Source organism: Scylla paramamosain, chromosome 13 (assembly GCF_035594125.1).
Source record: "Scylla paramamosain isolate STU-SP2022 chromosome 13, ASM3559412v1, whole genome shotgun sequence".
NCBI classification, from domain to species: Eukaryota; Metazoa; Arthropoda; class Malacostraca; order Decapoda; family Portunidae; genus Scylla; species Scylla paramamosain.
This window is the reverse complement of record NC_087163.1, coordinates 9593710-9607500: the sequence shown is the minus strand read 5'-3', so window position 1 is coordinate 9607500 and position 13791 is coordinate 9593710. Positions and strand designations below refer to the sequence as shown.

At 40.5% G+C, this 13791-nt stretch overlaps 1 protein-coding gene and 1 long non-coding RNA gene across 9 annotated transcripts in view; one reads left to right on the top strand and one right to left on the bottom strand.

Moving 5' to 3' along the window:
* The window catches only part of LOC135106420 (uncharacterized), a 505119-nt gene that overhangs the window by 293967 nt on the left and 197361 nt on the right, over positions 1-13791 (bottom strand). The window lies entirely within an intron of this gene.
* Positions 5241-6660, top strand: LOC135106419 (uncharacterized). Its single transcript, XR_010271283.1, has 2 exons — positions 5241-6277; positions 6394-6660. It is a non-coding gene; the product is annotated as an uncharacterized LOC135106419 (long non-coding RNA).

The following is a 13791-nucleotide window of genomic DNA, read 5'->3' as shown; positions in this document are numbered from 1 at the left end:
TATTGCCTATGGATATCCGTTACCTGATAAGGGCGGAGTGTTGCCTACTTGAATCCGTTACCTGATTTAAGGGCGGATTATGGACTATAAATATATATCCGTTACCTTGTATAAGGGCGGATTATTGGTTATATGATATCTGTTACTTGGTATAAGGCGGATTATTGGCAAATATTTTATGCTATATATATATAACAATATTTGGGCACTCTCGTGAGCCGACATAGGTGCGAGATGGTTCCATCTTGTTACCCATTATTGGGGCAAGAGGAATATTGCCTTATTTACAAGCCTGGGGACATTTGACTTCCCAGATTATTATAAGGAAGGAGTTTTTGATTTAAAGTTACCCTGTGTGTGAGGTTAAGGCACCCGTGGGGTTATAAAAGGAACTGCTGTTAAAAGGGGTGGCATCTTGTTAACATTAGCCGCCATGTCTAGGACGCCTTCTGATGCTTGCCCCAGTCCTGAGAGATTCAGAACTACCAGCATGCCACGCACCTCAGCTAAGGTAAAGGGACTACACAAGGGGAGTAAACATGAAGAAAGATCCAGATCTAAGAGCCGTTCTACTCATCATGAGAGGTTAAGTTACTCTCGGTCACCTTCCCCTTCTCCAAAATACGATGGTGAAGACAGCAATGCGCCTTTTTTGGGCATGATTATGGATGCTTTGACTGAGTTGAGGAAAGACATGGACAAGCTTAAGAAGGAAAATGGGGCTGTGAAGTCAAAAGCAGTTCATAACAATGCTCCCCTGTAGGTGTCAAATAATACTTTGATGCCTGATTCTCAGGAATCACAGGCAGGATTTTCTGGATTTAGAACTCCACTGAGGGAGGACAGTGATGAGGAAGAGGAAATCCAGAGGGATGTTCCTCATGATAGTATATTGTTACAAGGTGCTAAGAATTATGGACCCATGGAAACTGTCTCAAAAGAACTTGACAAGGAAATTGCTGCAATGGTGAACCACCTGTTTATTAATGGCATGAGGCAGGAAGATTACAAAGCCATTGTAGAGGATGAGGTGACATTTAGACCAAATAACTGCCATGCATTAACTCAAATGGATTGCAACCCACAGGTCCTGGACGCACTGCCTGCAGAGGCAAAGAAGGCAGACTTCCGCTTAAGGGAAATGGGAAAAAAGATATTACCAAGGCAGCTACTATTGTTGTAAAATCGCTTACTGTGCTAGACAAGGTGGCACGTGATGAAGAGCACCAAATTATTGCAAATGAGGTGGCCATGCTCAATGGTGCATTAGCATTATTGGGTAATGCCCAAAACAGAAATAACTTGAACAGGCGACATATCATAAAGAGGGACATTAATCCCAAATATTCTCATTTGTGTGCTGACAAGGCTCCCATGACGGGTCTATTGTTTGGGGATGACCTGTCACAAGCCAACAGAAATATTGAGGAGGCAGAAAGGCTGAAAACCAAATTCACTTTTAAGAAGCCTACATCTTGGACTGCAAGCAGTGGCAGATTTGGTGGAGGTAAACAATGTAACTTTTTTGCCAAGGCCTCCTCCTGTGGATTCCCATCCAGATATCAGCCGTATGGTTTTCGCAGGATCCCCTCCAGTGGTGAACACAGGCGCTCCTACCCTGCTCAAGCTTGGACAACAAAAAACGTGAGAGGCCGGGGTCAACATATCCCCCGGCATTAACCCAGGTGAAAGAACAATTTGAGGCTGGGCAACTTCACAAGTTTATCAATAAATGGCGTGTGATTACAAGTGACCTGTTCATTTTGGATATGGTGGAACATTGTCATCTGAATATAGATGAAGCTAATATCGAATATTTATTTAGAGAGGATATACAGTATGTCTTTAGTGAGGAAGATAAACTGATTATGCATTAGGAGGTTAAAAAATTGTTAGAGATAAAGGCCATCATAGAGACACATGGACAGGATCAACAAATACTTTCACCAGTTTTTCTGAGGAAGAATAAGACGGGGGATTACAGGATGGTGTTAAATCTTGAAAACTGAACAGGCATGTAGAATATACTCATTTTAAAATGGAAAATTTTGAACAAGTATTACAGTTGCTTAGTCAAGGAGATTATATGGCTTCTATAGACCTTAAGAAAGCCTATTATTCAGTAAAAATTGCAGAGGAACAACAAAAATATCTGTTTTAGATGGCTGGATAAGATTTACCAGTTCACATGTCTACCTAACGGGTTTTCGGATGGTCCTCGTCTATTTACAAAACTTCTGAAGCCAGTTTTCTCTACACTTAGGCATAAAAGCCACAACATCACTAGTTATATTGATGATACGCTTCTGTATAGTAGCTCTTTGCCGAGAACATTCAGTTGTTGCAGAGTGTAGGTTTCTGCATAAATGTGGAGAAATCTGTTTTAAGTCCCACTACGCGTATTGAGTATTTAGGTAACGTGATAGATTTGGTGGCCATGACAGTTACCTTGCCGGCGCGTAGGAGGGATGAGATTATACAGCATTGCTCTCTTTTAGTCAATAGACAAAGAAAAAATTAGAATTGTTGCAAGAGTGATTGGCCTGCTGGTGGCAGCAATCCCAGCTGTAGAGATGGGGAAGATGCACTATAGGAGGATGGAAAGAGCAAAGATTAAGGCTTTGGAAGAGGCATGTGGAGACTTTAATAGATGGATGAACATTACAGAGGAGATTAGAACAGATTTAAACTGGTGGATTAAGGAATTGGAGAATCAAAACAGGAAAATATTCAGAAATGCACCAGATACTGAGTTGTTCACAGATGCTTAAAATCTAGGATGGGCAGGTTGCCAAAATAGCATCACTACCAATGGCAGATGGTCCCCTGAAGAGGTGCGTTCACACATTAATGCGTGAATTATTGGCTATGTTATTCTCATTGAGATCTTTTACACATCTTAGAGGTTTACACGTCAGGGTGTTATGTGATAACACCACAGCGATTAATTACGTGAATGAGATGGGAGGTGTTAAGTCAATAGTTTGTGATGATATTAGTAGGAATATCTGGGAATGGTGTCTTAGTAATGGGGTATGGCTGACAGCTTCTCACATACCAGGCAAATGTAACGTCATGGCCGAAGAGGCATCACGTTACTTTAATGACGGACATGAGTGGCAGCTGAATGAGATGATATTTAAGGAATTGTGTTCTATATTTGGGAATCCTTGTATAGACCTATTCGCTTCACGCTTGAACAAAAAAAATGACTCCATTCTGTGCATGGACACCAGATCCAGAGGCTGCATATATTGCTGCAGTTACAATTCCTTGGGCTAAATTTAAATTGGTTTACCTCTTTCCTCCCTTCTCTCTGATCTCTAGATGTCTGCTGAAGTTAAGGGAGGAAAGGACCAGAGGATGGATCATAGTGCCACTTTGGCCATCACAACCATGGATGGGGGTGCTCCTTCGGATGCTAGTAGACGACCCTCGGGTCATACAGAGAAGGAAAAATGTGCTAATGCATCCGTCAACTGCTGAGGAGCACCCAATAATGAAACACACAAATCTGATGGCTTGTCAGTTGTCCAGAAACAACTTGGAGAACGTGGCATATCTAAAGAAGGTACAGAAATCATTATGGCCTCTTGGAAACCAGCAACAGGTAGACAATACAACACTCACATCAAGAGGTGGACACTCTTTTGTAGTAGAGGGAACATTAATCCCATTGCACCATCTATAGCAGATATATTAAACTTTCTGTCTCGTAACTTTCAAAGGAATGTGGGTTATGAAAGCATTAACACGGCGAGAGGGACTCTATCTGCAATAGGAATTATGGTGGAAGGCTGCAGAGCGGGCAATCACCCACTTGTCAACAGATTTCTGCGGGGAGTCTTCAACTTACGCCCTTCTACACCCAGGTACGCAACGACCTGGGATGTGAAACTTGTATTACAAAAGATAAGACTCGTGGAACCACTACACAGCCTAACACTGAAAGACTTGTCGCTAAAAATGGTGATGCTGATGGCAATGACACAAGCAGCCAGGATCCAAACTTTGCACTTATTGTTGGTGAATATGGCATTTGGAGAAGAATCTGTTTCAGTTTTGTTTGTGGTAACATCAAGCAATGCAGGCCAAAATTTAATGTTCGTACTATTGTATTTAAAGCTTATCCTCAGGATTACAGATTGTGTGTAGTTAAGGCTATGAAAGAATATATAGAAAGAACTGAGAGACTAAGGACAGAATCTGGAAATGCAGATGGGGGACTACTCATAAGTTATATAAAACCCCATAGGGGTGTTTCTAAGGACATGGTGGCAAGGTGGCTTAAGACCATGTTATGTAAGTGTGGGATTGATACCAAGAGGTACACAGCAGGTAGTATTAGACCTGTGTCAGTGTCTAAGGCCATGGCACTGGATGTGCCTATTGCCACCATCATGGCAAAAGCTCGTTGGATGCAGGAAGCCACATTTGCTAAATATTATAATAAGGATATACAAGGGGAAATAGACCCTTTTTCAAGAAGCAGTGCCAGGCTCAGTATAATGTAAGGTTTGAAATGTTATCAGCAGTAAAAATCATGTTCTATTTTCATAAATGACAATGGGGTTTTTGTAATAGGAACTTTTATTTACACCTATTTACAAAATGTGAAATTTGACAGAACCCTTTACATACAACACCCACATGACTTTAAAATCTCATGTGAATGGCACCATCTAGCAGACAAGTGATTTGCCGAAGTAAAATTACAGAAGTACATGAGACTTACCGTAGGTTAGTTGAAATGTGCTTCGGATTTTGCGAGGCACATCACGTCTGCTAGATGGTAGAGTTCACATGCCCTCCACTCCCTCCCTTTGTTAATTGATGATTCTTGGTTTACACAACAAAAATTCAAGGACTGGAAGGGTTGGGAGATAATATTTCATGTGGGTAGTTGTATCTTTAAAGACTGACTGTGTGGCGAAGTGTAGTGTATCTCATGTGAACTCTACCATCTAGCAGACGTGATGTGCCTCGCAAAATCCGAAGCACATTTCAACTAACCTACGGTAAGTCTCATGTACTTCTGTAATTAGTTGGGAGTGTCTGGTGAAAATTTTGTTCTTGTTCTCATAAATTCATGAGTTAAATTGTGAATTAATTATGGTGAAATAGTAATTAAATAACTTAGTTTGTTTTGTGAAAAGGTGACTTGTCATTCTTCCTCCCAGCTGCACCCATACCTTTTGTTAAAAACAAACTACACCTATAAATTCAATATTCTGAAGGGACATCAGTGCCTAATACACAGTAATGCTACCAAATGATTATTTTTAATACTCAGACATGCTACCAAGTAACCAAAGGTAAAATAGAGAATTCAAGAAAAGGTAAAGTAATAATTTTATAGAGTGAAGAGTTAAAAGGTAAAGAAAAATCTAAAATAAAAGTTAATGAAAACTAAAAACTTAACTAAACAAACTAAGCTGCTACCCTCCATAGCACCACATCCTATAACCCACTCTCTTCCTATTATTTATCAATGATCTTCTAAATCAAACTTCTTGTCTTATCCCCTCCTACACTAATGATACCACCCTGCACTTTTCCATGTCTTTTTCGTAGAGGTCCAACCCTTCAGGAAGTAAACAGCTCACAGTGGGAAGCCACAAAACACCTGACTTCTGAGCTCTCTAAAATTTGTCATTAGGGTAGAGCAAATTTAGTATTGTTCAATGCCTCAAAACTCTATGCCCCCATCTATCAACTCAACACAACCTTCCAGATATCTACTCCCTCTTCTTCACTGGCACTCAACTGTCCCCTCTTCTACAATGAATATCCTCATTCTGTCTTTTACTTATATGTAATTTAGAATGGAAACTTCATATCTCATCTTTAGTTAAAGCAGCTTCTATGAGGTCAGGAGTTTTGTGTTGTTTGCCAGTTTTTCTCACGCCCTTCCCCACCCTAAATGTTAACTCTGTACAGGGGCCTTATCTGTCCATATATGGAGTTTACTTCATATGTATGGAGGGATTCCACTTACATCACTGTTTTAGAGACAGTGGAATCAAAAGCTTTTTGTCTTATTGTATCATTAAAATGATATGTTAACCATCTATTATTTATTTATACAATATATTTTTGTTATCTGTGTTAAAGAAAATGTAAGTTGTGTTTTGTTGGAATGGGAGAAGTTTGGTACGCTTCTTTGTGGTGTTTTGTTTCACCCACTACCTGTGAACATGGTCAGCCTGGCGGGTTGTCTAAGCCGGCCCACCAATGTACTGTGGGTTGTTGTGTTGGGTGGTCCTCTGTGCTACAGGTTAGTTGTGTTTATTTATATACCTTGTGCTGTGAATTAGTATACTGTGGTGAAGATTACAAGCAAAGGATGTGTTTAGTAGCTAAGGTAATACAAGTGATATTATTGTTTGCCAGACGGAGAATGTAGGGACGCCCTGGACCTCATGTCGGTTGGTGTGTTGGTTGGTCCTCCGTGCTACAGGTTAGTTGTGTTTATTTACCCGCCATGTGCTGTGATTAGTATAATTTGGTGAAGGTTACAAATAGAGGATGTATTAGTAAGATAGGGTAATGTACAAGGGATATATTGTTGCCAGACAGAGTTGTGAGGACGCCCTGGACTGGATGATAGTTGGGGTGACATGTCAGGTGTGCTACGGGGATTCGAAGAGCGTCAGTGTGGGCCACTGAAGTGAGTACATTATGGGAATTTATTGAGTATTATGAGTGATATACAAGTGAAGTTTAGTTGGATTTTGTATACTGATTGTTGCTTTATTTTTATATTTGGGATATGATTGTAACGGATGTCAGAATCTCTACATGAAGTGTTATTTTCTTGGTACCATTGTGAGGGATTGAACTGGGTGTACTATGATATGTGGATGTGTATTGATTTGCCCATGTTTGCAGGTCGAAACACTTCAAGCAATAAACACCTGTTACGATTTGTGGTTTATTACACATTTGGAATCCCCAACACTTATCAACTCCTCTCCTCTAACTGACTGTCTTCAGCCTCTCTCTCACTGCCACAATGTTGCAGCTCTTCCTATCTTCTACCAGTATTTTCACGCTAACTGCTCCTCTGATATTACTAACTGTATGCCTCCCCTCCTCCTGTGGTCTGGCTGCACAAGACTTTCTTCTTTCTCTCATCCCTATTCCAATATTCTCAATCATGCATCCCTTTCTCTGATAAACCCTGGAACTCGCAGCCTGGTTCTATATTTCCTTCTTCCTATGACTTGAACTCTTTCAAGAGGGAGGTATCAAGACACTTGTCCTCTGTTTTTTTTTTTTTATTATTATTATATTTGATATCTCTATGGGAACTGGCATTAAAAGGCCTTTCTTTTTTACTAAAACTTTTTGTTGCCCTTGGTCAGTGGCCTTCTGACATAACAAACACACACACACACACACACACCCAAAAACCAAAACCAATGCCTGGTCAAATGAAGAATATGAAATAATGATAAAAGACACAGTGAACTGGACAGAGAATGTGCTAAGGGGTGACAAATTGATCATGATGGGAGATTTTAACTGTAAGGATGTGTGTTGGGAACAGTGGTACATGGAGGGAACTGAATCATCTTGGGGAAATAAATTATTACAGCTGGCAATGGATAATAAATTAACGCAATGGATAAAAGGAGATACAAGATTTGGAAAAGATAGAGAAACATCAAGACTAGATCTGTTATTTAGTAAGGAACCAGAAGGAATTGAGAATGTTCACATAGGGTGTTCGTTAGCCAAAAGTGACCATGCTACCATAGCTTCAATATAAATGAGGAAATAGAGAATCAAAAGAATGAAGAACACCATGCTGGGAGATTAAACTACTGTAAGGCAGACTTTGATAACATGAGGAAGTTTATTTTCAAGAGGAGAGATGGGATAGATTCCATAAGGCTACAGGGGTCGAAGAGAAGTGGGATGAATTTCTTAAAATATATAAAGGTGAAAAAAAGTTTGTGCCTAAAAAGCAGACAGTAATAGCTGATAAAAAAAAAGTGGTTTAATAAAAGATGTGAAGCAGCAGGAATGACAAAAGAGCATACATGGAAAAAATAGAGGAAAAGTAAAAGAATTAACCTGTGGAATAATTACAAACAAGCAAGGAATGATTACGTGAAGATCCTGAGGGATGAACATAGACAGTTTGAAAAAGATATACTAGACAGGTATAAACATGATCCCAAACTCTTCTATAGATATGTGAATGGTAAACTGAAAAGCAAAGTGAGTATAGGAAAGCTAATGGTAGATGGAGTGGTTTATGAAGACCTGAAAGAGATGGCAAAAGTGATGAATAAGAGCTTTACGGGAGTTTTTACAAAGGAAAAGGAATTTATAAGGCCATTGTGCACACCTAAAAATGGAAAAATAGAGGAATTTCAAGTAACAAAAGAGGAAGTTGATGAAATCATCAAAACATTAGAAATGAGAAAGGCCACAGGACCGGATGGAGTGTCAGGATGGGTAATAAAAGAATGCAGTAACCAGCTTAGTGATAAATTATATGCCATCATATGTACCTCTATTAATGAAGGAATAGTTCCACAGGATTGGAAAAGGCCAAACATCGTACCCATATTTAAAGGAGGAGACACACAAGACCCATTAAATTATAGACCGGTTTTGATGATGAGTGTGGTTGCAAAAATATGTGAAAGAATAATAAAAAAAAAAAATGGACAAAGTTTTTGGAAGATAAGGACATTCTCACAACCCATTAAATTTTACTTCGGCAAATCACTTGTCTGCTAGATGGTGCCGTTCACATGACATACACTACACTTCGCCACACAGTCAGTTACTACGCAGACACCACACAAGTCGGACGTCGGTCCCACCTCCTGTTCTGTTGTTACGACTTCTGTTATCGAGGAGTGATAGGAATATTACAGTTTTCTTGTTTGGATTGTGTATTATGATTTCCATTACCTGTTATAAGGGTGGAATATTGTCTTTAGTTATCCGTTACCTGATTATAGGGCAGAGTATTGCCTATGGATATCCGTTACCTGATAAGGGCGGAGTGTTGCCTATTTGAATTCGTTACCTGATTTAAGGGCGGATTAAGGACTATAAATATCCGTTACCTTGTATAAGGGCGGATTATTGGTTATATGATATCCGTTACTTGGTATAAGGCGGATTATTGGCAAATATTTTATGCTATATATATATAACAATATTTGGGCACTCTCGTGAGCCGACATAGGTGCGAGATGGTTCCATCTTGTTACCCATTATTGGGGCAAGAAAAATATTGCCTTATTTACAAGCCTGGGGGCATTTGACTTCCCAGATTACTATAAGGAAGGAGTTTTTGATTTAAAGTTACCCTGTGTGTGACGTTAAGGCACCCGTGGGGTTATAAAAGGAACTGCTGTTAAAAGGGGTGGCATCTTGTTAACATTAGCCGCCATGTCTAGGACGCCTTCTGATGCTTGCCCCAGTCCTGAGAGATTCAGAACTACCAGCATGCCACGCACCTCAGCTAAGGTAAAGGAACTACACAAGGGGAGTAAACATGAAGAAAGATCCAGATCTAAGAGCCGTTCTACTCGTCATGAGAGGTTAAGTTACTCTCGGTCACCTTCCCCTTCTCGAAAATAAGCTGGTGAAGACAGCACTGCGCCTTCTTTGGGCATGATTATGGATGCTTTGACTGAGTTGAGAAAAGACATGGACAAGCTTAAGAAGGAAAATGGGGCTGTGAAGTCAAAAGCAGTTCATAACAATGCTCCCCTGTAGGTGTCAAATAATACTTTGATGCCTGATTCTCAGGAATCACAGGCAGGATTTTCTGGATTTAGAACTCCACTGAGGGAGGACAGTGATGAGGAAGAGGAAATCCAGAGGGATGTTCCTCATGATAGTATATTGTTACAAGGTGCTAAGAATTATGGACCCATGGAAACTGTCTCAAAAGAACTTGACAAGGAAATTGCTGCAATGGTGAACCACCTGTTTATTAATAGCATGAGGCAGGAAGATTTCAAAGCCATTGTAGAGGATGAGGTGATATTTAGACCAAATAACTGCCATGCATTAACTCAAGTGGATTGCAACCCACAGGTCCTGGACGCGCTGCCTGCAGAGGCAAAGAAGGCAGACTTCCGCTTAAGGGAAGTGGGAAAAAGATATTACCAAGGCAGCTACTATTGTTGTAAAATCGCTTACTGTGCTAGACAAGGTGGCACATGATGAAGAGCACCAAATTATTGCAAATGAGGTGGCCATGCTCAATGGTGCATTGGCATTATTGGGTAATGCCCACTACAGAAATAACTTGAACAGGCGACATATCATAAAGAGGGACATTAATCCCAAATATTCTCATTTGTGTGCTGACAAGGCTCCCATGACGGGTCTATTGTTTGGGGATGACCTGTCACAAGCCAACAGAAATATTGAGGAGGCAGAAGGGCTGAAAACCAAATTCACTTTTAAGAAGCCTACATCTTGGACAGCAAGCAGTGGCAGATTTGGTGGAGGTAAACAATGTAACTTTTTTGCCAAGGCCTCCTCCCGTGGATTCCCATCCAGATATCAGCCGTATGGTTTTCGTAGGATGCCCTCCAGTGGTGAACACAGGCGCTCCTACCCTGCTCAAGCTTGGACAACAAAAAACGTGAGAGGCCGGGGTCAACATAACCCCCGGCGTTAACCCAGGTGAAAGAACAATTTGAGGCTGGGCAACTTCACAAGTTTATCAATAACTGGCGTGTGATTACAAGTGGTCTGTTCATTTTGGATATGGTGGAACATTGTCATCTGAATATAGATGAAGCTAATATCGGATATTTATTTAGAGAGGATATACAGTATGTCTTTAGTGAGGAAGATAAACTGATTATGCATTAGGAGGTTAAAAAATTGTTAGAGATAAAGGCCATCATAGAGACACATGGACAGGATCAACAAATACTTTCACCAGTTTTTCTGAGGAAGAATAAGATGGGGGATTATAGGATGGTGTTAAATCTTGAAAAACTGAACAGGCATGTAGAATATACTCATTTTAAAATGGAAAATTTTGAACAAGTATTACAGTTACTTAGTCAAGGAGATTATATGGCTTCTATAGACCTTAAGAAAGCCTATTATTCAGTAAAAATTGCAGGGGAACAACAAAAATATCTGTGTTTTAGATGGCTGGATAAGATTTACCAGTTCACATGTCTACCTAACAGGTTTTCGGATGGTCCTCGTCTATTCACAAAACTTTTGAAGCCAGTTTTCTCTACACTTAGGCATAAAAGCCACAACATCACTAGTTATATTGATGATACGCTTCTGTGTAGTAGCTCTTTGCCGAGATGTTTTGATTGCATGAATGACAACATTCAGTTGTTGCAGAGTGTAGGTTTCTGCATAAATGTGGAGAAATCTGTTTTAAGTCCCACTACGCGTATTGAGTATTTAGGTAACGTGATAGATTTGGTGGCCATGACAGTTACCTTGCCGGCGCGTAGGAGGGATGAGATTATACAGCATTGCTCTCTTTTAGTCAATAGACAGAAAGAAAAAATTAGAATTGTGGCAAGAGTGATTGGCCTGCTGGTGGCAGCAATCCCAGCTGTAGAGATGGGGAAGATGCACTATAGGAGGATGGAAAGAGCAAAGATCAAGGCTTTGGAAGAGGCATGTGGAGACTTTAATAGATGGATGAACATTACAGGAGATTAGAACAGATTTAAACTGGTGGATTAAGGAATTGGAGAATCAAAACAGGAAAATATTCAGAAATGCACCAGATACTGAGTTGTTCACAGATGCTTAAAATCTAGGATGGGCAGGTTGCCAAAATAGCATCACTACCAATGGCAGATGGTCCCCTGAAGAGGTGCGTTCACACATTAATGCGTGAATTATTGGTTATGTTATTCTCATTGAGATCTTTTACACATCTTAGAGGTTTACACGTCAGGGTGTTATGTGATAACACCACAGCGATTAATTACGTGAATGAGATGGGAGGTGTTAAGTCAATAGTTTGTGGCGACATTAGTAGGAACATCTGGGAATGGTGTCTTAGTAATGGGGTATGGCTGACAGCTTCCCACATAAAAGGCAAATGTAACGTCATGGCCGAAGAGGCATCACGTTCCTTTAATGACGGACATGAGTGGCAGCTGAATGAGATGATATTTAAGGAATTGTGTTCTATATTTCGGAATCCTTGTATAGACCTATTCGCTTCACATCTGAACAAACAAATGACTCCATTCTGTGCATGGACACCAGATCCAGAGGCTGCATATATTGATGCAGTTACAATTCCGTGGGCTAAATTTAAATTGGTTTACCTCTTTCCTCCCTTCTCTCTGATCTCTAGATGTCTGCAGGAGTTAAGGGAGGAAAGGACCAGAGGATGGATCATAGTGCCACTTTGGCCATCACAACCGTGGATGGGGGTGCTCCTTCGGATGCTAGTAGACAACCCTCGGGTCATACTGAGAAGGAAAAATGTGCTAATGCATCCGTCAACTGCTGAGGAACACCCAATAATGAAACACACAAATTTGATGGCTTGTCAGTTGTCCGGAAACAACTTGGAGAACGTGGCGTATCTAAAGAAGGTACGGAAATCATTATGGCCTCTTGGAAACCAGCAACAGGTAGACAATACAACACTCACATCAAGAGGTGGACACTCTTTTGTAGTAGAGGGAACATTAATCCCATTGCACCATCTATAGCAGATATATTAAACTTTTTCTCATAACTTTCAAAGGAATGTGGGTTATGAAAGCATTAACACGGCGAGAGGGACTCTATCTGCAATAGGAATTATGGTGGAAGGCTGCAGAGCGGGCAATCACCCACTTGTCAACAGATTTCTGCGGGGAGTCTTCAACTTACGCCCTTCTACACCCAGGTACGCAACGACCTGGGATGTGAAACTTGTATTACAAAAGATAAGACTCGTGGAACCACTACACAGCCTAACACTGAAAGACTTGTCGCTAAAAATGGTGATGCTGATGGCAATGACACAAGCAGCCAGGATCCAAACTTTGCACTTATTGTTGGTGAATATGGCATTTGGAGAAGAATCTGTTTCAGTTTTGTTAGGAGGTAACATCAAGCAATGCAGGCCAAAATTTAATGTTCGTACTATTGTATTTAAAGCTTATCCTCAGGATTACAGATTGTGTGTAGTTAAGGCTATGAAAGAATATATAGAAAGAACTGAGAGGCTAAGGACAGAATCTGGAAATGCAGATGGGAGATTACTCATAAGTTATATAAAACCTCATAGGAGTGTTTCTAAGGACATGGTGGCAAGGTGGCTTAAGACCATGTTATGTAAGTGTGGGATTGATACCAAGAGGTACACAGCAGGTAGTATTAGACCTGTGTCAGTGTCTAAGGCCATGGCACTGGATGTGCCTATTGCCACCATCATGGCAAAAGCTGGTTGGACGCAGGAAGCCACATTTGCTAAATATTATAATAAGGATATACAAGGGGAAATAGACCCTTTTCAAGCAGTGCTAGGCTCAGTATAATGTAAGGTTTGAAATGTTATCAGCAGTAAAAATCATGTTCTATTTTCATAAATGACAATGGGGTTTTTGTAATAGGAACTTTTATTTACACCTATTTACAAAATGTGAATTTTACTTCGGCAAAATCACCTATCTGCTGGGCGGACATTTCCCATGAGAGAGAGTGCGTCACGCGCTGCCGGCAGTTGTTTGCTGATCGCCGCGTCGGGCAGACACGGTCATTCTGGGTCATACGGACTCCCAAGTTTTTGCTGTTTTCTTTCAGATAAGGCCACGA